Raw genomic sequence first — 12,396 nt, 5'->3', positions numbered from 1 at the left:
ATGATCCAGTTTCATTCTCTTACATGTAGCTGTCCTGTCCAGTTTTGCCAACACCAACTGTTGAAGAGACTGTCATTTCCCCATTGTATGTCCATGGCTCCTTTATTGAATATTAATTGACCATATATGTTGGTTTAATGTTTGGAGTCTCTATTCAGTTCCACTGGTATGTGGGTCTGTTCTTGTGTCAATCCAAATTGTCTTGATTACTGTGGCTTTGTAGTAGAGCTTGAAGTTGGAGAGCAAGATCCCCCCAACTTTATTCATCCTTCTCAGAATTACTTTGGCTATTCGGGGTCTTAGGTGGTTCTATATGAATTTTTGAATGATTTGTTCCAGTTCGTTGAAGAATTTTGTTGGTAATTTGATAGGGATTGCATCGAATCTGTATATTGCTTTGGGCAGGATGGCCATTTTGACAATATTAATTCTTCCTAGCCCAGAGCATGGGATGTGCTTCCATTTATTAGTGTCCTCTTTAATTTCTCTTAAGAGTATCTTGTACTTTTCAGGGTATAGGTTTTTCACTTCCTTGGTTAGATTTATTCCTAGGTATTTTATTCTTTTTTATGCAGTTGTGAATGGAACTGTTTTCCTGATTTCTCTTTCTATTGGCTCATCGTTAGTGTATAGGAAAGCCACAGATTTCTGTGTATTAATTTTGTATCCTACAACTTTGCTGTATTACGATATTAGTTCTAGTAGTTTTGGAATAGAGTGTTTAGGGTTTTTTATGTACAATATCATATCATCTGCAAATAGTGACAGTTTGATTTCTTATTTACCAATCTGGATTCCTTGTATTTCTTTGTTTTGTCTAGTTGCCATGGCTAGCACTTCCAGTTCTTTGTTGAATAGCAGTGGGGAGAGTGGGCATCCCTGTCTTGTTCCCAATCTCAGAGGAAAAGCTTTCAGCTTCTCACTGTTCAGTATGATGTTGGCTGTGGGTTTATCATATATGGCCTTTACTATGTTGAGGTACTTGCCCTCTATACCCCTTTTGCTGAGAGTTTTTATCATGAATGAATGTTGAATTTTGTCGAATGCTTTTTCAGTATTTATGGAAATGGTCATGTGATATTTGTCCTTCTTTTTGTTTATGTAGTGGATGATGTTGATAGATTTTCAAGTGTTGTACCATCCTTGCATCCCTAAGATGAATCTCACTTGGTCACGGTGTATGATTTTCTTGGTATATTTTTGAATTCAGTTTGCTAATATTTTGTTGAGTATTTTTGCATCTATGTTCATCAGAGATATTGGTCTGTAATTTTCTTTTTTGGTGGGGTCTTTGCCTGGTTTTGGTATTGGGGTGAAGCTGGCTTCAAAGAATGAGTTTAGGAGAATTCCCTCCTCTTTTATTTTTTGGAAAACTTTAAGGAGAATGGGTATTATATCTTCTCTGTATGTCTGGGCAGTTGATTTTATTTTTTGCCTTTAGTTAGTATTTGGTTGGTCTGCTTTCTTTGCTGTGATCTTATTTTCTCTGGTGACATCTATTTAGCCTTAGGAGTGCTTGCATCTAGAGCAGTCCCTCTAGAAAACCCTGTGGAGGTGGTTTGTGGGAGGCAAATTCCCTCAACTTTTGCTTGTCTGGGAATTGTTTAATCCCTCCCTCATATTTAAGTGATAATCATGCTGGATACAGTGTTCTTGGTTCAAGGCCCTTCTGTTTCATTGCATTAAATATATCATGCCATTCTCTTCTGGCCTCTAATATTTCTATTGAGACATATGATGAAAGCCTGAAGGGTTTTCCTTTGTAGGTGACCTTTTTTCTCTCTCTGGCTGCCTTTGATACTCTGTTCTTGTCCTTGATCGTTGCCATTTTAATTATTATGTGTCTTGGTGTTGTCCTCCTTGGGTCCCTTGTTTTGGTAGTTCTATGTGCTTCCGTGGTCTGAGAGGCTATTTCCTCTCCCAGTTTGGGGAAGTTTTCAGCAATTATTTCTTCAAAAACACTTCCTATCCCTTTTTCTCTCTCTTTTTCTTCTGGTACCCCTATATTGTGGATATTGTTCCATTTCGATTGGTCACACAGTTCTCTTTATATTCTTTCATTCCTGGAGACACTTTTATCTCTCTCTGCGTCAGCTTCTCTGCATTCTTGTTCTCTGTTTTCTATTCCTTTAACAGCCTCTTGCACCTCATCCTTTCTGCTTTTTAGTCCTTCCAGAGATTGTTTTACTTCTGTATTCTCTCTACCAACTTCCAACTTTATCCATTAGCTCTTGAATTTTTCTCTGCAGCTCCATCAGCATGGTTATGACCTTTATTTTGAATTCTTTTCCAGGAAGATTGATTAAATCTGTCTCCCCAGGTTCCCTCTCAGGGGATGTCTGAGTTATTCTTGCTGTATCAAATTCTTCTCCCTTTTCATTGCGATAGAGGTAGTCGTAGGCAGTTGGCACTTGTGTCATCTAGAAAACAAAGTCCCTTCCTTCTTGCCTGTCACCTTCCCTTCCTTTGAGAACAGTGACCCCTAGCAGCTTGTGCTGTGTTGCTGCACACTGACGGGGCCTCTGAGTCTTGCCCTATTGGCTGCAGAGGATGCTCTGCACAGCTGCTGTGGGAGTGGCCACACTCAAGCTGATGCTCTGCTATGGCGGGGCCACACAGGAGTGGGAATGGGCGGGAGGCTGTTTATCGCTGTGAGGGGCCTCAGAGCTGCTTTCCCACCCTGGGGGTTAGGGCACCTGGAGTTCCCTGGGATTTCCAGCTGCTGGGCTGCTTGTGCTGGGATGCTTCCATCCAGCTGTGAGGTCCCTGTCCCTTTAAGACTTCCAAAAAGCACTTGCTTTTCTTTTTCCCAGGGGCGCTGGCTGTGCAAACCCCCTCACAGGTTTTACTGTTCCGTTTCCCTAGTATCCAGCACACCATGCACTGTGTCTCTGCTCCCAGTGCAGATGACTAGGGCTGGGTATTTAGCACTCCTGGACTCCCTCTCCCTCCCTACTCTGACTCCTCTCCTCCCACCTGCGAGCTGGGGTGAGGGTTGCTCAGGTCCTGCAGGGCTGCCGCTTGTATCTTACTCCCTTCGTGAGCCACTGGGTTCTTGCAGGTGTAGATGTAGCCTGGCTGTTGTACTGTATCTTCTGGTCTCTCTTTTAGGAATAGTTGTATTTGTTGTATTTGCAAAAATATATATGGTGTTGGGAGGAGATTTCCACTGAACTACTCACACCACCATCTTGGCTCCTCCTCCCTATTTTGGTAATTCAAACTACAAAAGTTGTCTATACAGAAAACAAAAGTAATGAATACCCTTTCAGTAATACATAACATCATATTCTTAGGATGAAAAATACACATGCACACACACAAACACACACATATATTTTTTCTCAGATTGGTAGTCAATTGCCAAATAACACTGAAGCAAGATCACACTGGACTTGAATAAGGCAGGGATGCAAGGATGCTTGGGAAAGGAGAGGATGCTGTACTTGCCTGCCTGCAATTTTGTATCTTTCATAAGTTCACTATTGAATTCAACCATTTCCTATTCAATGGTTTGCTTCTCTTCTAAAAAATGCACATAAATGTTCTGTTTCTATTTATCTGGTACTTTGAGTATTTTAGAAAGACAAAAAAATTAGGAAAATAGACATTTTTGAAAATGGATATGATAAAATCTAGGGAAAAAGGAAAAAACTAAAAAGAGGGGGAAAGGAAAAGAGTGAAGAAAGGAAAAGGAAAATAATATGGTGAAGGCATGGATAAATTTGTAAAAGAGAAATCTGTAAAATCTAGGAGAGGAGGTGAAGTGCAAGAAAACCTAATGTAGGTTAGATAAATATGAAGGAAAAAAAGGAAGTCTGTGAAAGTAAGGTGACAGAGTTAGTTAGATGGACCTTTTTTTCTGCTAAAAGAGCAAAGGTTGTTTTTATGTGTTTTAGAGAATATATCAGTATGAATAATAGAGTTAACTCTCTTAGAAGCAAGGGCACTCTTCTGTGGCATTGCACAGACTGGAATATTGTGCAAGAGATCTTAAATATACATATACACACACTTGCACATGCACATAATTTTATTTTATTTTTTAAAAGTACAGCTGCTATAACCTCACCTAATCTGGTAGTACTTGCAAAGCTAGGAAACATTTATATCCATTGTCTTTTAAGCTCTTTTCTGACTTCAGTTGCTTGGATCATATTTTAGTGTAAAGACACCATGTCATTTGGGAGATAGCTAGTTTTATCTCATTTTAAAAACCAAAGTGTCACCTCAAGATGACATTTGGTTTTTTTTTTTGACCCATTCCCTTTTTCTTTTTCAAAAACATGAAAATCAAAGCAATGCTGAAATCTCTTTCCTTTGTATTTTCCAACTTGCTTTCTTAGTACTGTTCAAAAGAGTGAACTTGGAGCTCTAAAAATGTCTAAAATGATTTGGAGAAAACTTTCCAGTTGATGTTACTTCATATATTTTCAGACAAATACATTGCAGATGGAATCTTGAGATAATTGTAACTGCCACAGGCTCAGATTTTTCTGTAATGATCTAAACTAAATGGTCCATTATCATGATTGGAGGAAATATAGTTTGGTACCAGAAATTTCCAAGTGTAGTCCACTGGGAATTTCTAAATTTAAACACTCAGAAGCCAAACATTGTATGCATTGAAGTTTATTTTGATGGCTATTGAAATTCATCGCTTGTTTCTTGATGTTCAGCTGTGGAGAAGGTGAATTAGTTAGTTAACCACTACGTGTAATTTGAAGTGTTAGACAAAATCTCTACTAATAATACTACTAAAAGATTTGTCATAGGAAAATTCATTCTCAACTCAGCAAATAGAACAATTATTCCTTAAGTTTCTACCATGAAAGAGGTACTCTTCTAAGTCCTGAGATGTGGCTCTGAGCAGAATAAATGTCTTGCTGTTGCAGACATTACATTCATTTATATACATTGATTTAAATAGAACACCATTAGCAGAAGTGGTGCAGGAAGAACCTCTGGGCACTACACACCCTGAAAGGTTTATCTACTCATCAAAACTCAGTATATCTTGTGAACTCCTACCGAAATCATGGTAGGAAAGGAATAATGTTCAATGTATTGGCAAGAATCCCCACAGAAAGGATTACAACACCTGTGCAATGTTTATTATATTTGGTTCATGAACAACTAGAACTATAGAATGACTATTGATTAAATTTACAGTTAGAATTTAAATGTAAATTTGACAAATATTTATTTCTGTCAGATGCTGAAAACTGTGCTTTAGAATGGTAGGTTCCCCCAAACTGAGGAGAATTGCATGAATCAGCCTAAACCAGTTTGGCCTAGACCTAGAAGATAATTAAAAGTTGAAATATTATGACAAGAATTACAAAAGAGAAAATTTCAGAAGGATTTTGTCATACTTGTTTCTTTAGTTTTTCCTCACCAGTCAAATAACTGAGGAAGAACTAAAAATTAATTTTATAAACAGAGCCAACTATATCACAACTTACAATAAACAGAAAATTCCCAAGTTACCTTTCCATGAGAGTAAAGAAAAACTCATAAAAGAGTAATTAACATAGGTCAGGTGATCAGTGGTATCTCAAAATTGCACCCATTTGAGTTGGTTACTTCTGGAAATATGTACATAAATAAGTGTGTGCATGTGCTCACTAACATGTATACATATCTTTAAGTTATTATCGCACTTTTCCAAAAGAGTGACAAAAAGGTTGGAAATGGAGAGATGTCACTAAGAGCAGAAGCAAGAAAATCAGCTTCATGAGCTTAAAAATGGCACTTGGAGATAACTGTGAGACAGCACACATCAAAATAGAAAAGCTTCAAATCTGAGGGCAGAGAAAGAAAGATGGCATAGAATAGCCAACTTCACTTTTTGAATGATTTTTCACTGTGCCAATTACACATGTATTATGAGTATATCATGGGAAGTCATATTTTAAAAAGATGCAGTTGAAAATATTTAGATGAAAGATGCAGTGGTGCAAAGATATGAATCTTGATCAAGAGAATAATAATTTTTTATTCAAATTAATTAAATGATAAATCTTAAATCATAAATCCCATACCACAATGTTTATCAAACATAAAGAAAAAATGAAAAACAAGCCATTTTCATAGTTGCTTTCAATATTATGGTATAAAAATATATTTGTATATTTCCTTTTAATAATATTACTTGTTATTGATGGCATGAAATCTTTGGTTATCAGTTTGATTACTGTGAAAAAGTATGGTAAATTAAATGTTAGACTTTAATATCTACAGGTATTCAATGAAGTTATTTCTCTAATTTACTTATTAACTGCATGTTTTAAACTACTACATTTTCTTTGTCAGCATGGTGAAAGAGTGCCTAACTGATTTATAATGTTTATTCAAAATAGAAATGATTTGAAATATTCTACCTTCCTACCCCAAATTTAAAGAAACCAAACGTCTCTTTTATTTGTCTTTTTGTCCACTATGTATCAATGTTTGTATGTGCCATGTGAGTGTAAACATTGAATATAAACAGAAATAGACCAAATCATGTCTTATCCAGCAATGCTTTCATCATTTTAGCTAAAGTAGTTGATGGATCCATGCACTATACGTGTTAAGAGTTCTTTCACGGCATATTATTATATTGTTAGCATTCATTTCTCACACAAAAAATATGAAAACCAACCATGGATATCTTATTTTCAATGAAAAATGAATACTGTTTTAATTGGATGCTAATACTAAGACTACAGATTATTTTCAGAGATGTTGAAGAGTAATGGAATTATCTTTATTTTTTTCCTGAATTGTCATTTATTTATCTGTCATTTGGAAAATAGTAGCATGGTGTTAGAAAAAAAATCTACATTAGATCTTTCATTTCAAACATTTGATACTTGCAGCTACTTGCATTTATAAAAATTATATATTTTTTAGAAATTATTTGTTCATTTTGTTGTATTGTGCATAGAATGATTTTTTCCATTTCCCTACCTAAAAATTATGTCCTTTTTAAGATATGTTTTGAACTATTATTATATTTTAAGCATTTTCTTCAATATTTTACTATGAAGAAAAGCTGATGTTATTTAGATTTTTTTATCATTTTGCACATTATTAATGAGAGAGATTGATCTATAAAAAGAGTAAGTTACTTTCCCAGTAAGGAATGTAATAGAATGTGAATCCATGTCTGTCTTACTACAAAGTCTTAACCATTTTGGACTTCATGTTCCATTTCTGATGGCATAGGTAAAATCAGAACAATGTATTCCTACTGAGAACTGAAAATAATGAAATTTTAATATAAGAAATAAAGAAATGAAGGGAGGAAGAAAAGAAGAAACAAACAAATGGTACTGGAGAACTGATGAGAAAGACAAGGTTGAGGTGAGAAATCTAGGGAAAGAGAATGGGAAAGCACTCAAAGTGAAATAAAATTCTTCAGTTCCTTTTCCTTTGAGAGAATTCCTTTGAGAGAATCCATGGCAAGAAACCGAGCAGTCACGCAGGATATGCAAACTACAATTGTAGTGAAAAGGGAGAGATAATGAACATAGTACCACGTTCTGCTCTCTTTTTCCTTTGGGTCTTGTTCTGATTTCCAAAGAGCATCTGGCAGAAGGCAAAGAATAGAAGCTGAAGACCTCAGAAATGCAGAGATGTTTGGAAAGTTCTGTGTTGCTGGTGAGACAAATATGGGAATTGTGTATTAACTCACAAATTGCTATGAACTTTGATTCATTCAGCAAACATGTCAAGAACTATGAATGTAAAGAAGAAATAATTTCAGCTTTGGAGAATGTTCAAAGATTTTCTGGTAAATGAGTATAGGTATTTGAACCATTTTCAAATGCCTCCATATTTGCCCATGTACAATTAGATATTCTCTTAAGTGATCTTAAAGTATTTTGCTCATACTTCTATTACATCACCTGTATTAATACATTTTAATCATATTTTACACTTCTGATGCTCCTCTCCCATCAAATTATACTAACCTGTGCTCATGTAGAGGTAGAGATCTCATTTTATTTATTTATTTCAATGATGTAAAACAACTTATGTGACCAATATGTTCACTGAATAAATAAAGATATTTGTGTGTCCTCAAATAGCCAAAGGAATTTCCAGAAGTATGAGATGTAGGCATTATTTCATGCTGCTCAGGTAGATAGTACTCAAAAGGTAGGGGAAATTGCAAGGAAAGAAAACATCAAGACAAAAGAAGCCTAGATCAAAGGCATATGGGAAATCACAAAGAGAATTCAACATATCTACACAAAGTTTGAGTTTCCAATAGGGCTGTAGCACACAGTATGTTTAGAAAAAAATGATGCTAGGATATTTTCAAGTTACCTGACTGCAGGCCAAGAAATGTTGACATTTTCCTAAAAGTTTTCTTATAATTTCTAATGCCACTAAAATGTTTGAGGAAAACAGAAATGGGACAAAATAGCTTTTAATAAACTGGTCTACCAGTGCTGTAAATTGGTCTTGCCTGTAATCTGGGAGATCAGAGTCTCTTTTAAGTTTTCTTAGTTCTAAAATGTGACACCCTAGTAAATAATGTACTCAGCATTAACACCAAGCAAAATATTTATATTCTTTTAATTAAATGTTTTTCTATTGATAATTTAGTGACTAACACATGTATTACTTTAAAAAGATTTGTCTGTTCAATAATATCTGACTTACTTTCAGTAATATCTGACAGAAAATTTTCATGTCACAAAATAATTGCAATGCTCCAGAAAATAGTTTCACTGTTATTTCATAAATGGCACTAATACAGATGTAATTATTACCAGTTTTTTGTCAATATATTTATTATGTGCTCAATGTTAGAGATACCTGTCAGTTACAAAAACAATCCATCACTAAAAGGCTCACAAACACATGGAGGCATAACCACATGCTTCTAAATAGTCAATGGATCAATGACCAAATTAAAATGGAGATCCAACAATATATCAAAATAAATGACAACAACAACACAAAGCCCCAACTTCTGTGGAATGCAGCAAAAGCAGTCTTAAGAGGAAAGTATATAGCAATCCAGGCATATTTAAAGAAGGAAGAACAAACCCAAATGAATAATCTAATATCACAATTATCAAAATTAGAAAAAGAAGAACAAATGAGGCCTAAAGGCAGCAGAAGGAGGGACATAATAAAGATAAGAGAAGAAATAAACAAAATTGAGAAGAATAAAACAATAGAAAAAATCAATGAAACCAAGAGCTGGTTCTTTGAGAAAATAAACAAAATAGATAAGCCTCTAGCCAGACTTATTAATTGAAAAAGAGAATCAACACACATCAACAGAATCAGAAATGAGAAAGGAAACATCACGACGGACCCAACAGAAATACAAAGAATTATTAGGGACTACTATGAAAACCTATATGCTAAGAAGCTGGAAAAACCTAGAAGAAATGGACAACTTCCTAGATAAATACAACCTTCAAAGACTGACCAAGGAAGAAACACTAAGTCTAAACAAACCAATTACCAGCAAAGAAATTGAAGCGGTAATCAAAAAACTACCCAAGAAAAAAAACCCTGGACCAGATGGATTTACCTCAGAATTTTATCAGACATACAGAGAAGATATAATACCCATTCTCCTTAAAGTTTTCCAAAAAATAGAAGAGGAGGGAATACTCCCAAACTCATTCTATGAAGCCAACATCACCCAAATAACAAAACCAGGCAAAGACCCCACCAAAAAAGAAAATTACAAACCAATATCCCTGATGAATGTAGATGCAAAAATACTTAATAAAATATTAGCAAACCGAATTCAAAATTATATCAGAAGGATCATACATCACAACCTAGTGGGATTCATCCCAGGGATGCAAGGATGGTACAACATTCGAAAATCCATCAACATCATCCACCACATCAACAAAAAGAAAGACAAAAACCACATGATGATCTCCAGAGATGCTGAGAAAAAGCATTCGACAATATTCAACATCCATTCATCATAAAAATTCTCAGCAAAATGGATATAGAGGGCAACTACCTCAACATAATAAAGGCCATATATGATAAACCCACAGCCAACATCATACTGAACAGTGAGAAGCTGAAAGCTTTTTCTCTGCGATCGGGAACAAGACAGGGATGCCCACTCTCCCCACTGTTATTTAACATAGTACTGGAGGTCCTAGCCATGGCAATTAGACAAAACAAAGAAATACAAGGAATCCAGATTGGTAAAGAAGAAGTTAAACTGTCACTATTTGCAGATGACATGATATTGTACATAAAAAACCCTAAAGACTCCACTCCAAAACTACTAGAACTGATATCAGAATACAGCAAAGTTGCAGGATACAAAATTAACACACAGAAATCTGTGGTTTTCCTATACACTAACAATGAACCAATAGAAAGAGATATGAGGAAAACAATTCCACTCACAATTGCATCAAAAAGAATAAGATACCTAGGAATAAACTTAACCAAAGAAGTGAAAGACCTATACCCTGAAAACTATAAGACACTCTTAAGAGAAATTAAAGAGGACACTAACAAATGGAAACTCATCCCATGCTCTTGGTAAGGAAGAATTAATATCATCAAAATGGCCATCCTGCCCAAAGCAATATACAGATTTGATGCAATCCCTATCAAATTACCAACAAAATTCTTCAATGAACTGGAACAAATCATTCAAAAATTCATATGGAAACAGCAAAGACCCTGAATAGCCAAAGCAATCCTGAGAAAGAAGAATAAAGTGGGGGGGGATCTCACTCCCCAACTTCAAGCTCTACTATAAAACCATAGTAATCAAGACAATTTGGTACTGGCACAAGAACAGAGCCACAGAACAGTGGAACAGACTAGAGACTCCAGACACTAACCCAAACATATATGGTCAATTAATATTCAATAAAGGAGCCATGGACATACAACGGGAAATGACAGTCTCTTCAACAGATGGTGCTGGCAAAACTGGACAGCTACATGTAAGAGAATGAAACTGGATCACTGTCTAACCCCATACACAACAGTAAATTCAAAATGGATCAAAGACCTTAATGTAATTCATGAAACCATAAAACTCTTAGAAAAAAACATAGGCAAAAATCTCTTGGACATAAACATTAGCAACTTCTTCATGAACATATCTCCCGGGGCAAGGAAAACAAAAGCAAATATGAACAAGTGGGACTATATAAAGGTGAAAAGCTTCTGTACAGTGAAGGACATCATCAATAGAACAAAAAGGTTCCCTACAGTATGGGAGAATATAGTCATAAATGACAGATCTGATAAAGGCTTGACATCCAAAATATATAAAGAGCTCACGCACCTCAACAAACAATAGCAAATAATTCAATTAAAAAATGGGCAGAGGAGCTGTATAGACAGTTCTCCAAAGAAGAAATTCAGATGGCCAACAGACATACGAAAATATGCTTCACATCGCTAGTTATTAGAGAAATGCAAATTAAAACCACAATGAGATATCACCTCACACCAGTAAGGATGGCTGCCATCCAAAAGACAAACAACAGCAAATGTTGGCGAGGCTGTGGAGAAAGGGGAACCCTCCTACACTGCTGGTGGGAATGTAAATTAGTTCAACCATTGTGGAAAGCAATATGGAGGTTCCTCAAAAAGATCAAAACAGAAATACCATTTGACCCAGGAATTCCACTTCTAGGAATTTACCCTAAGAATACAGCAGCCCAGTTTGAAAAAGACAGATGAACCTCTATGTTTATCAAAGCACTATTCACAATAGCCAATAAATGGAAGCAACCTAAGTGTTCATCACTAGATGAATGGATGAAGAAGATGTGGTACATATACACAATGGCATATTATTCAGCCATAGGAAGAAAACAAATCCTACCATTTGCAACAACATGGATGGAGCTAGAGGGTATTATGCTCAGTGAAATAAGCCAATTGGAGAAAGACAAATACCAAATGATTTTACTCATCTGTGGAGTGTAAGAACAAAAGAAAAACTGAAGGAACAAAACAGCAGCAGAATCACAGAACCCAAGAATGGACTAACAGTTACCAAAGGGAAAGAGACTGGGGAGAATGGGAGGGTAGGGTGGGATAAGGGTGGGGAAGAAGAAATGGGGTATTATGATTAGTATGTATAATGTGGGGGGTGGGGGAAAGGGGAGGGCTGTGTAACACAGAGAAGACAAGTGGTGATTCTACAACATCTTACTATGCTGATGGACAGTGACTGTAATGGGGTTTGTGGGTGGGACTTGGGGTAGGGGAAAGCCTAGTAAACATAATGTTCTTCATGTAATTGTAGGTTAATAATAACAAAATAAAAAAACCCAACAATGCATCACTGACATTTCAGAAAACAGGGTGGTCCAACAAGCCCTGTCTCTCTAACTGAAAAATAAATGCATCATTCACTATAAAGTTTCTGTTCACAGA

Source organism: Manis javanica, chromosome 4 (assembly GCF_040802235.1).
Source record: "Manis javanica isolate MJ-LG chromosome 4, MJ_LKY, whole genome shotgun sequence".
Lineage (NCBI taxonomy): Eukaryota > Metazoa > Chordata > Mammalia > Pholidota > Manidae > Manis > Manis javanica.
Note: the sequence above shows the minus strand (reverse complement) of the source record.